This window comes from Balaenoptera ricei, chromosome 4 (assembly GCF_028023285.1).
Source record: "Balaenoptera ricei isolate mBalRic1 chromosome 4, mBalRic1.hap2, whole genome shotgun sequence".
Taxonomy (NCBI): domain Eukaryota; kingdom Metazoa; phylum Chordata; class Mammalia; order Artiodactyla; family Balaenopteridae; genus Balaenoptera; species Balaenoptera ricei.
Genome location: NC_082642.1, coordinates 7027135 through 7039729, shown reverse-complemented (window position 1 = coordinate 7039729; position 12595 = coordinate 7027135). Strand labels below are relative to the sequence as shown.

Sequence of the window (12595 nt, the reverse complement as noted above, 5' to 3'; positions counted from 1 at the left end):
ATGTTATGGAAGAACCCAAACGAACTCTTTGGGCAACCCAACAGGTCACGAGTAGGACTTCAGATAAACTCATCATGCGTTCATCTTTTGCTAAGCGTGTGCTGCTAATGTTACTGTTGTGAAAGTGAGAGGCAGGAAATCTCTGTATTTTTGGTTTCTTTCAGGGTGTATAATATAATGTGTAATGTTCCAAGGAGTGCTTCAGTGTCTTTTCCCACTGAAAAATCGTGTGCAGTTAGAGATGGAAGTACTCAGAATTTGGCTGCGAATCCCTCATCAGAGTGTGTGACTCAGAACCAGATAAGAAAGAAATTCTGCCCTGGCAGGCTCTTTATTAGGCTGCTACATTGCAGGGGTGTTCTCTCAGGTGGTTCCATGGCCGAATTGTGGGCTCAGCTTAACGTGTCAAGTTCAATTTGACTTAAAAACATAACGTACATTTGCAGTCACAATAGTCAGTAGTACTTATTTCTATGCTCATGATATGCCAGGTGCTGTTCTAGGTACTTTACACGCACCTACTGTGTAGTGGGCTGTGTTCCAGGCACTGGGGATGAAGTAGTGACCAAATCAGACCCAGGTCCCTTCCCTCATGAAGCATATTTGCTTATTCTGAGTCTTACATACAAACCCAATAGTCACTCCTGATCCTTAATAGACTCAGCAGAGGCTCCGAGGGACCCAGAGCTGGTTTAGGGAAGCTTCCCACTTGGCTGTGCCTGGGCACACCCATTCCCCCTCCCTCCCCAGTGCCCATGGAGTCCTGGCTGCTGCTTTGACCCCTGGGGCTCAGAGCACCCGTTTCCCTACAGAGGCTTGCTAGCTTCAGCTTGCACGGAGATCTGGTGGGCAAATACATGTAAGGACAAAGAGTCATAAGGACGATCACCAGGGCACATTGTGGAGTCCTTCAGATGTAAACATTATGCTGATTAAACGGATGATTTGGCACTAGCAGTCTCTAAACTGCGGCTCTCAAGACTTCCCTGACTTATCGCAGGAGGCTCTGTTTATTCTGAGGGTCTCAGAAACACCAATTATTTGTCCCCGTGCTCCCTTGTGCTTCTTGCCTTCTCCATGGGGTGCTCCATGTTTGTATGCAGCATGACTCAGGTGGAAATTATCATTAAATTAAATTCACTGGATCTGCTTGTTTTCCTCTTGATACCAGGAGTTGCAAAGTCCAAGGACAAAGGGATAGCCCTACAGGTGGTCACCTGATGGCAAGGTAGTCCAGATAAGTGGAGTAGACCAAGTGTAAGACTCTTGGGGACTGAGGAATTGTGGAGACGTGGAGAGCTCATGGCCCACCCAGGGGGTCAGCTGCTCAGCTAGACCTTGTCAGGGTCCAGTGTTGCCTCCTCTGTGGATGGGCCGGTGTTGTCAGAACCTCAAGTGGTGATTGCACTGTTTTAAACACTTTTTTGTGTTTATGTGTTTTAACTCGTTGGGTTCTCACAACAGCTCCATGAGCTGGGTGGGTTCCACCTCTTTCTTAATAGATGAGGAAACTGAGGCAGAGAGATGTCCCACAGCTCCTAGAGTTGGGATTTGGACCCTGGCAGAGCCGCTCCTGGAGCTCGTGGTCTTAACTGCACTTCTATGTCTCTTCTGGTTTCACATGCCGTCTAAGTCAGACACTTTTCAAATTGTGTAGGCCTAATGTCTCGTGGGCCGAAACGGAACCTGACTGTGATTGTTTGGCTCGTGGGAAGCCGGTTCGTGGCCTCTGCTTTATAGCAGTTGTATCGGCAGGTAGCCGGGGGACTCAGATGAACACTTGTCTGCAAGGACTGGATCAAAGCACAGATACACAACCTTTCCCACACTTGATTGCAGAACGCTTTCTTTGTATTAGATCCTTTTACAGCCAGTTTACATAGGAACCATTTGAGGGACAACTCTTTGCATTTTTACAGATGAGAGAGTAGAACTTCGGAGAATTTAACGAAGTTGCTCAAGCGAGGAGGTGGCTGGGCTGGACTTTGCAGCCAGAGTTTAGATTCAGAGTTTAGGATTCCTTCCCCAGTTCAGTGGCTCTTTTCTACAACCACATGAACAGTGAACGCTGGTTCATTAATTCATCAAGCATCTGAGAGCCGGCTACTCTAGGTAGGACAGGCCTTGTTGGGAACACAGGCAAAGTGTATTTTCTCATCAGGAAATGCTGGTTGTACGCATGTATGACATTTTAATCTGAGGTAAAGAGAGTGATGGCAGCAAATAAGTGGCGAGGCTAATAATGATGATAGATACCAAGGCGAGTGGTAGAGTTAGTGGTTAAGGCTGTGCTTGCCTTGGAACTGGGGAAGATGAAAACATAAGGATCCAGGAGGAACTTGGTGAGTTGTCTGTTCATCTTGTCTTCTCAAGATTGCATGTTTCAAGGCAGAGTGTGTGCCTTAGTAGAGTTTTTGGCTATAGGAGCTTACTGCCAGCAGGGCGAGGGCATGTCCTGTGGTTTCTCTTCAAATGTTTGGGAGACTTTTAAGAAAAACCTGGAGCTACCACCTCTTCACGCCTGGGCCCCTGGGTGGTCCTCCTTTCCCTCTGCTCACCTGGGGACCCTGAAGCAGTTCTGACTCTTTTAAGGTCATTGTTTATATACTTGACTGGCCATTGACACCAGCTGGGGATCTTTAATAATGCAGATTCCAAGACCCTGCTTGAAATGAACCAGTCAGAATCCTTGTTTCTGGCTCAGGATTCTATATTTCCATAAGTGTCTGGGGAAGTCAGAAATGCGGCCAGGTGTGAGCCTCCCTGCCTTGCTGTTTTGGAGCCTCTGATCTTACAGCCCTTGGAGGAACTTTTATCCTCCGGGCAGATGTCCTGCCTCCTGTTTTGTCTAGCTCCCTCCAGCTGCCTGGCCCTTATCAATTACTGCCATAGCTTTGGACGCCCGTGCAGACCTGTGCCCTGAGAGCAGAAATTGTGATGATCAGAGGACCAGTTGGGTGGTATTAGTGAGAGGAGAGATTCATAGGGAGACCTTGAGACAGAGAATAGGGCTAGAACATCCACAGATTAGGTGAAACCCAAGGAGGAAGTAAGAATATCATCAGGGGCTTATGTAGCAAAAACAATAATGTCTGACTTCTCCTGGGGCCTTGAGTTTTATATTTCAGCCTGTCTTCTCTTATCATTTTTTTTTCCCTGTTGGATGTCAATGAATGATATAAATCTGTCCTTACACTGTCTGTTGTTACTCCTTTTTAGCCGGGAAGTTTTAGGAGTGGAGTCTTCCTTTATTTATGCACCTTACCCTGTCACCCAGATTTTGAAAACTGGTCTCAGGTGTCCCAGAGTGTGGAGCTTGTGGAAACCTGGGCCTATTTGTGAAAGACTCAGACGTATTTCAATGCAGGATGTAAAATTGGCCCTGCAACCATTTTGTATTTCCTTGAGATTTATGCTGGGTATTTTGTGGATATGCTTAAATGTAAAGATTAGCTTGTACACATTTTTTCTCTATTAGAAATGGAAATAAGGATCTTATTAATGTTTGCAAAAATATTTTATCTTGACAAACTATTGATCCTATTTTGTGTATTTTAAAAAATAGGTATTTTGTTCTGATGATTAACGACGCAAATGACGTGGCTTTATTCAACACTAGACACCAGTTTCAATACAAAATAAATAAAATAATAACGATGATGGTAATAATAATAGTAGTAGTAGTAATAATAATAGGTAGAGGCCATATTTCCTGCTTCCAGGATTCCAAAAAGGAAAAAAGACAACATAATCGATGTTTTGTTTTCCTTTTGTCTCTGATGCTTTGATTTATGCCGATTAGTTCTATGTTCCCTCAATTTATTCCCATTTCCCTTTGTGGAACCCTAGGATTAAAATACCACGGGGCTTCATCCTGATTAATCGCAAAACCCTCCACATAACGGGGTGTGACCGCCACCCCCAGCCCACCCCATATGCTCACACATGCACACATTTCCTTTCCCCAGCATTGTTTCCAGGCGGGACTCTGCCTTGTCAGTTACAAGACTGGTTATATATAAACATCCCTTGTGTATTTGTACTACAAATAGAGTGAGTCTAATACACGGAATCCTCCAAGGTCTGTTATTGTTTCCAGTCAATTTCCATCCAGCCTGGCAAGGACTGCCTTAAAAGCTGGTTTACTTACTTCTATAAATGTCTTATTTTGTTCCTTACTCCAAAATCTTTTGGTACAAAAACAACTTTATTGTTATTGCCTTATCCCCAGTTTTTCCCACTTGCTCCACTGGACGGTTAGCCACACTAGAGCAATTTGCTTTTTTCCCACTTGCTGTCTTGGGGACTTACTCATGTTAGCCCTATATAATTATACCATTTTTTCCCCATAGCTTTGTAGTATCCCATAATTTATTTAGTCAGTCCCTACTGATGGACATTTAGATAGATATGAACATTTTCAATGAATCTATTTTAACTGAAGGAGCTATTTACTGGGTTACATCATTTTTAAAAAGTTAAAGCTTTGCTGACAAGTGATTTAGAGTGGGGTGTGTGTGTGTGTGTGTGTGTGTGTGTGTGTGTGTGTGTGTGTGTTGGAGAGGGGGTTATGTTTGCAGACAGGATTCCACTGGACATTGAAAAATATACTGGGTTAAGGATACAGAGGATTTTAGTACAAGGCTCAATAGAAACATTATAGGAAAGTGCAGAGAAATTTAAAGGAAATGAATTTAGGGAATTCCCTGGAGGTCCATTGGTTAGGACTTGGCGCTTCCACTGATGAGGCCCAGAGTTCAATCCTCATGGCCAAAAAAAAAAAAAAAAGAAAAAAGGAAGTGAGTTTGGAAGTTGCCCTCTAAAAGGATCTGTGAAGGAGCTGGTGTCTGAAATGGTTCTTGCTTAGATGGCTCTTTTATGCCTAGAATGGGGTGAAAGTCAATCTGGGACGAAAAGAATGGTGTAAGCTAAGGCATCAGGGAAGGAAAGTCAGCAGAGGTGGGTGGGGCATAATGTGAGGATCTTAATTGTCATGGTGAGGCGTTCATAATTCACTGTACCATGACGCTTTCGAGCTTTGTGATAAAATAATTGAAGGTGTGCTTTAAAAAGTGTGATCTGGTAGAAAAACATGGAATGCAGACATGCCTTTTTGTGTTCCTCTATGTGAAGCATCAAATCCTGCCAAAGTCAGGGCATTGATTTAGGGTAGTGGAAGAGGGTGGTAGAAATTATGTCTTTAAAACATGATTAGTCACTATATTGTAAAACAGTGCTTTTTTTTTTTTTTTTTTTTTTTTTTAATCTCTTGAAATGAGCGACAGGCTCGGAAATTCGTTGGCAGTTGTGTGCTTACCTTTATCTGAGAGTTATACTTGGAGAAACAAATGTCTGGTACAATATCTCCACCTTCTGGAAGATTGGCACCAGTAACAGTTTATAAAAAGAATTGATATGTGCAATATTTACATATTTTGTAGACGGCTAACAAAAACCTCACTTTGAAATAGGCACTGACGTTGAGTCATGAGTTGAATACCTAGTCTCAATTACTTGAATTGCTCAAACAGGTTTTCTGTGTTGCTAATATTAGATTGGGTTTAACCTTAAGAATCAGAAGGAATGAATTTCGTTTGATGATATTAACAAAGAGTCAACATTGAGAACTCATAGTCACAAAAATAAAATCTCAGTGCATGTATTTCCTCTTCTATGTATGGATTTTTGGAAAGATGCTCATAAAGCCAAAGAGGGCATTTCCTTTTATCCCTCGGAGTCTCCAAAATGTATCCTTTCTCATTATTTCCATTCTGCTCCCTTCAAGACTCACTTCACCTGTCATTATCTCTGGGTGTTTCCCTGATAGCTTGGCATTGTTCATATACTTCCCACATGGCCTGTGTTTTTATATCAATCTCAGCTGGAGTGGGCAGTGGCTGCCTTGATTGGCTCGTTTTGGTCTCCCCAGTGCCCGCTCCTATAGCAGGCTCTCAGAAATGTTTGTTGAGTGAATGTGTGTTACCAAAACACACAGGGGAGAGGCAGGGAATATCCCGCAACTGTATGCTCTGGTCCTGTAGGTAAAGATAAGAGAGAGGATGGAATTAATCTGAAAACAAGGACTGTGCATATTTTTAAATACTGTTATCCCAGTGGCATCAGATCATCTACTCATTTGTATCTGCCCACTTTTGAGTTCCTTCCGTAGGTTTCTGGACCCCCGACCTGCATAATGATTCATCCTAGGATGGGTCCCTTAGAGGATTGCATGCTGCTTTATAAGACGGTTTATTTGCTTAGCTCTCCGACTGCTCAGCTTTTTAGTAAATCGTTAGAACAAGTTAGGAAAATGAGCCTTCAGAAGTCACTGAGAGAAGCTTCGGCTAGAATGAGAATCTTTGGCCGGAATGAGACTCATAGAAAATGAATACTTCATTTTTATTATGTCGATGAAAATAATCAATAAACAATCTGTAATAGGAATAGAAAAATGTTTTATTTGAGCCAAACTGAGGACTAAAGCCCAGGAGACAGCCTCTCAGATAACTGAGGAACATGCTCTGAAGAAACGTGGTTTTCAGCACAGTTTTATGTCTTCTCAGAACAAAGAACATCAAACAAGTCAGGGATACATTCCTTCATGGTTTCCAAAAAAAGATCAGCCCATACACAGTGAGTCAGTGTGGCCTTGGCACCTGGGAAGGGAGTCTTGTCATGAAAGGAGGACCAACATTGGCACCCCAGGAAGGGAAGAATTTAATCCTTATTTTTAACAAGGGCCTTCTTTACTTCTGGTCTGTGCACCCTTTTCTTTAATAATTAAAGCAGGTGTACAGTGTATGTTTGATAGGCCACAAACAGGCTGTTCTGTTAGCACGACATTCAAGTCAACTCATGTATAAGGCAGAATGACTTCCCCATGCCTCGATATGTGAACCTTTCTTTTATCAGTTAGATAAACTTTCCCAGAGTTGTTCTGATAAACAGATGTCGCCTGTGCAGGCTGCGTGATGTGTGAAAAGCAGGCGCTAGCACGTTTGGGGGAAGGTTTTGTGGTGGGGAGACTTCAGGGAACTTGCCTGAGGTTAACTGAGTGCTGTGGGTGAGGTCATGCAGGTTTTTGTTGTTGTTTATTCCCCACCAAGATTAAGCACACCTGAAATTTGAAGACTCCGTCTTCTTCTCTGTCCAGCAAACTGTTGTTAGCTAAAGCACACTTGTATGTGCTTCTGCCTTGTGTGAGTGTTGTGTGGTCATCTTCGGCAATTTAGTTTCCTTGGCGGCGTGACCGAGAAATTTTTCTGTAGTTTTAGGCCATTAATGCTGTAGAGAGCTACGTACCTGTTTAGTTAATATTTGGAGCACAGCAGTGATTCTTAGGCTGTTTTGCATGGACCAGTTGGTGTCATCAGAATGAAGAATCATTGAGGCCAAGTTTGTGTGTTTAGTCCTCAAACGAGCTGTTCAGGCAGCAGCTGTGCGTGTTGCCCTTGTCTTATTCCCAGGGATCACGAGGTGGGTTGAATGAGGACGTGTGGTTCCACTTGTGTGACTTCATCATGACTGGAAGGCTCGTTCGGATCTCATGTTCTACTCCTCCTTCGGGAGCCTAGCAGGCTTCCTGTAGAGGGTGTTTATCTAACCCGAGTTGTAGTTCGTTGGTGACGTCAGTGCCCTCAGTGGCCCAGCCTCCCGACCAGCCTGTTTGTTTAGTTGTGTCCATGGAGGCCTGTGGGTTGGAAGGACAAATGCAGCCTCCCTCTCTAAAATCCTGTTGAAATCATACCAATCATAAATTTTGTACTTAGTCGTTAATAGTGTGACAAAAGATTTGTGATGGTTTTGCTGTAGAGGAGAGAGAGAATTTAAATTAGAATTTAGCTTATGTATTCCTTCAGGAAGCCAGGGCAAATAAAAATACTCAATTTGGGTGAGCTGGGTTCTTTCCTGTTGCGTTGAACAAAGCCGCTAGCAGCGAGCACTAACCTAGAAACCGTGTTCCACCCACCCAGGAAACCTCCATTAGAGATCTTTGTTGAATAGCTGCTAATCCAGCATCCAGGGCTTCCCAGTTTGTGTTAGTAAACTGGATGGAAGAAGCTTCACCGTGGGGCCTCTCATTGATGAAATGGCTGGATTCCCTGAGCCCTTTTTCCTTGTCCTAAGCTGCTTGTTTAACTGGGTAACGCAATCCTAATGTAGACGCGAATTTTCAGATGTGCTCTGCCTACAGGTTTGCCCACACTGTCTCAGTTTACACCCGTGCCAGCTCAGTAAGTGACACTTTCACTCTCAAAAGTTATCTAGGTTTTGATCATGAACTATATGCTCATCTGAATTATAAGGGAGTAAAATGATCACATATGTGTGATTGATAGGCTTAACTTAATGTTCTCTTAATAGTGAGTATAATCTTTCATATTTAGTAAAGAAATTATTGAGGCTTTGCTTAAGAGTGCTTCTCAACTTCAACCCCAGCCTTATCTTCAGTGGTGAAATAGTTTGTGTTCCTAGCATTCGGTAACATAAATAATTTGCAAGGCTTTTGGTCGTATCATTAATACCTTGAGGCATGCGTTTCATTTCAGTATTGAGCCGTGGTTAAAACCAGAACTTCTGGAGCCAGGTGCCCTGAGTCTGGATCCCAGCAACAGCTTTTCTGACCTGTGTGACCTTGAGAACGTTAGGGTAATACTGGTGCTTCCTCAGGGGTTTATCAAGGGCATGAAGGTAGTTGATGCAGGTCAGGTGCTGAGAACGATGCCTGCTGTGTAGGGAGTGCCCAATAAAAGTTAGCTGTTTTTATTTCATTAGAAAATAACCATTTAGTGTTAAAAGTACTAGGCAAGAAGAGTATGTGAGGGCCTGGCACAGAAGGGAGAACTTGAGGCCTCTAGCAGCAGTGCCGGCAGTTTAGAATCATGGTGCAGTTTGTTCGTTTTCTCCTTTCAGCTGGGCGTACGGTGGGGGGTGGGAACCAGGTTTGCTGTGCTCCCAGGTCCTTGCTGGTCCATGAGACGACACAGCCTCCCCCGGCCCGAGGCAAGCCCGATGCAGGGCCAGGCCGGGTGGAGGCCTAGCTTGCCCACTGTATCTGAGGGCGGATCTGCAAGATTAGGTGCAGGGCTGCTAATAGGGGTGAGGGAAAGAGGGGTCATAGGATGACTGAGAATTTCCAGTTCAGGTGCCTGGGTGGATGGTGACGCTGTTAATCAAGTTCAAGGGTTAAGGAGCCTCCTTGGATGAGGTAGAGAAAGTGATGCAGTCCATATTTTTATGGTCCCACACTACCACGCAGAGTGAGGTCTGTGCGTGTAGATAGGTTATATTATGTCTGGCTTTCATATCACTGTACTAAAAATAGGTTGAAATATATCTCACAGAAAGAGTGCATTGGGTTTGATGGGGTTGAGAAGCCCAGATCTAGATGATTCCAAATTTATATCATGTAAGTGTTCTGCCCAGTATTCATGTCCTTATATATTTATTCATTTTTCCATTGTGTTTAATGGTGGCATTTCTCTAGCTGCATAAAACAGCACATAAAAATCTAAAGACACTGGTGATATGGTTCAGGCTTTTTGAAGAAACACAGAGATATTTATTTTTGATACTTGACAGATGGCTTCACTGTTACTGAAAGTATTTTGGTATGGGCTAGTAGTAACAATCATGGGATGTGATGTTTAAGGTTTGTTTCTAAGGACCATTTAAAAATTATCATAGGTTAAGGAGCTGAGTCATGTTTGTTATACTAAATCTATTAGCCCTAGTTATACATGCTGTGTGTTTATATGTGTGCCCAGGTAAACATGTCTAGAGTGTTGTTGGAAAGTCTTATTTATAACATTTAAACCTAAACTTAGACTTGGAAGCTTTGGGCAATCTGGTGACTATTCTAGATTCTTGTTCCTAAGCTAGGCTGATTTAATCAGATGTGTGGCTCATTTCTGAGAACTGCTGCAACCAGTGGATATTCTCTGGCATTATTCAAAGAGAAATTGGCCACTTTATCAAGAACACTTGCCAGTGAAGCTGTTTGAAAGAAAGGAATTTCCAGTTTAGTTCCATATCTTGCGTTTTCAAATGAGAAGAAGAAAAGATAGGTGGTCTAATAGCCACATTACACCATTTTAAAAATCATTTTAGATGATTTCTTGTTATTGTAGCTTATAAGAAAAACTTCAGAATATTCAAAATAAAAGTTGCCATTTGAATCCCATGCATTTCTTGATACGTTAAAAATTTTAACACGGACAGTCTTATTCCTCCTTCTTCAACTCTAATAAATAAACTCTAATAAATCATTTTATATTTAATTAAAATTTTTTTGTACGTCAAGAAAGAGCAGTCAGTATTTGTTCCATTTTCCCTGTGAAATCCATGTATGTTGCAACCTTTTTAGTTTTTTTAACATCTGTAAGATAATTTCTTATAGGTATTAATTATTTTTTTAAACATTTCCATCATACATTTGTCTAGGCAGCTCCAGGACTGTTTTTTGTGTACATTAGCATTAAAGATGACCGAAGGAAGACTCGGGGGGCGGGGAAGGGTTAGGCCATGTAATTGTGTAGTCAGTCGGAAGCAGTAAATAGGACAGGAGTCGTTTTCTTCAGTTGTTTCATGAATTTTACCACTAGATGGTGCTAGAGGGCTGGGGACGGGAGCTAAGTCAGCATCTACCAGATGTTTATGTTGAAATTTGAAAATGTTTGATCTTAAGAAATACTTACTTTTATAATTCACTTAGATATAGCCAAAGATTATTGTAAATATAATGTTAGACATTTTTTTTTTTTTACATGGTATGCGCCTAGTAAGTATTTATTGATTTGATAGCTGTCTTCTTGAGGTGTTCTGTCTGGGAGAAAAATCTCTATTTATGAGATTTAAGTGACCCCCAAGCTTTATTTTGCCCTTGTTTTTTTGTTTAGTTTTTTCTTGTATATCACATTTCTCCAAAGTGATCATAAAATTTGTGTTTTAGGTTGTACTGTCTCTATGCACAATTTTGGCTTAGCTATTTACCTAAATTTATGGATTTTCCTAGTTACCATTCCCTTGAAGCTTTAGTTGAGAAACAAAATTCTGGTATACTGTTTGGAAATGCGAATAAAATGGTATGAATGGTATAATGAATATAACAGAGTTAGTAATCCACTGAAGATTTTCTATTAGGTCAGTTTCTCTGCATGTAAGTTTTATGAGTAATAGAAAAATTTCTTTTTGAAAGTATCTGAATATGTTTCTCATTTGCATAAAATAAAGAATAACTTTGTTATTTATTGCTGCCTTAAGAGGGTCCTGAAATATTGACTATAATCCAAAGGCTTCATGTAAGAAATTTTAGATTTCAAGTTTAAGATTGTTTCCAAATTATCAATTAATTGAAAACCAGTCAAATAGAATTCTTGTTTTCTTCAATATTAATGCAGTAGTTTGTATTAACTTATGACACCAGCACAATATTTTATGCTATTCCTGTTGATATTATGTTAGTCATATAAATGATTCATTCTTGGTTGGCCTGGATAAGTAATTTTTGTGACCACGATGTGAGCATTGGTGTAAAAAACAAGCAGTATGATTCTGATGTTTTTGTAATATGGCTTTAAAAAAATAGGGATAATACTTTCTATTTTTTTCCTAAGTCAATGTTTTAACATGTCCCATTGATTTAATCATGTAATTTCAGAGAATAAAGCCACCCTTACATAAAATGTACCCACTAACTCTACAGCAATCCAGTTTTAGAAACATGAAAGTGGAATTGAAATATTTTAAGGACCTCTTAGACTGAGGCCTGAATTTTAGAGGATTAAATGAAGTCTGGGGTTTGGTAAATTTCAGAGCACCAAATGGAGCCATTTGATGCTATTAAAGATGGTAGGTTCTTAGTTTTTAGGTTCTAAGGTGAACATGCCTTTAACAGAATACACACACACACACACAGGGAAGTGGGTAATATCACTTTTGAGTGGGATATTTGACTTCTTTTTTCTCACTTTAGCTTTTTAGAAGTTCGCAGATCGTTTACAGGAGTCTAAAGAAAATATTGTACTGTTTTGCATGTGTATGTCTGCTTTGTCTCCGTTAACCGGTAATGTTCCCTTTTCCTCAGCAAACATGCCTTCACTCCTGTTCTTTTAATGCTCCCCTTGGTTCCTTGTTGAGTGTTAGGAACAAATCAGGCATCTAGTCAGTGGTCAAGCAGCTGAAGGCTTTGAAAAAGAATGAAGGCTCAAAGGTTTATGTCGAAGGAGAAACTATTCTAAGATTTTAAAAGCTACTCAATCTTTTTTGACTTGATTTATTGATCTCCGTTCTTCAACTGAAGGTGTTACTTTTAAACGAATGATATCCCTATTAATGATGGGATATAGCTCAAAAGGAAGACTATTTTAAAACTCTAGTTTTTCTAAAATAAGGACTATTAAGTGGCTTTTGAATAAACTATATATACTTGATTATTAACCAAGCCTTCACATTCTCTTCCCTACCCTTAGTACATGAGGATTCAAATGCAGCATAGGGTATAATAATGGCAAACATAAGTTCAGAGTGTTTTATCCAAAATCTACTTGTCTTAATACTCTTTTTTTTTTGTTGTCACACTTTTTTTTTTCTCTGA

The 12595-nt window shown here is 40.9% G+C and overlaps 1 protein-coding gene across 1 annotated transcript in view; it reads left to right on the top strand.

Moving 5' to 3' along the window:
• The window catches only part of MED12L (mediator complex subunit 12L), a 317527-nt gene that overhangs the window by 175033 nt on the left and 129899 nt on the right, over positions 1-12595 (top strand). The window lies entirely within an intron of this gene.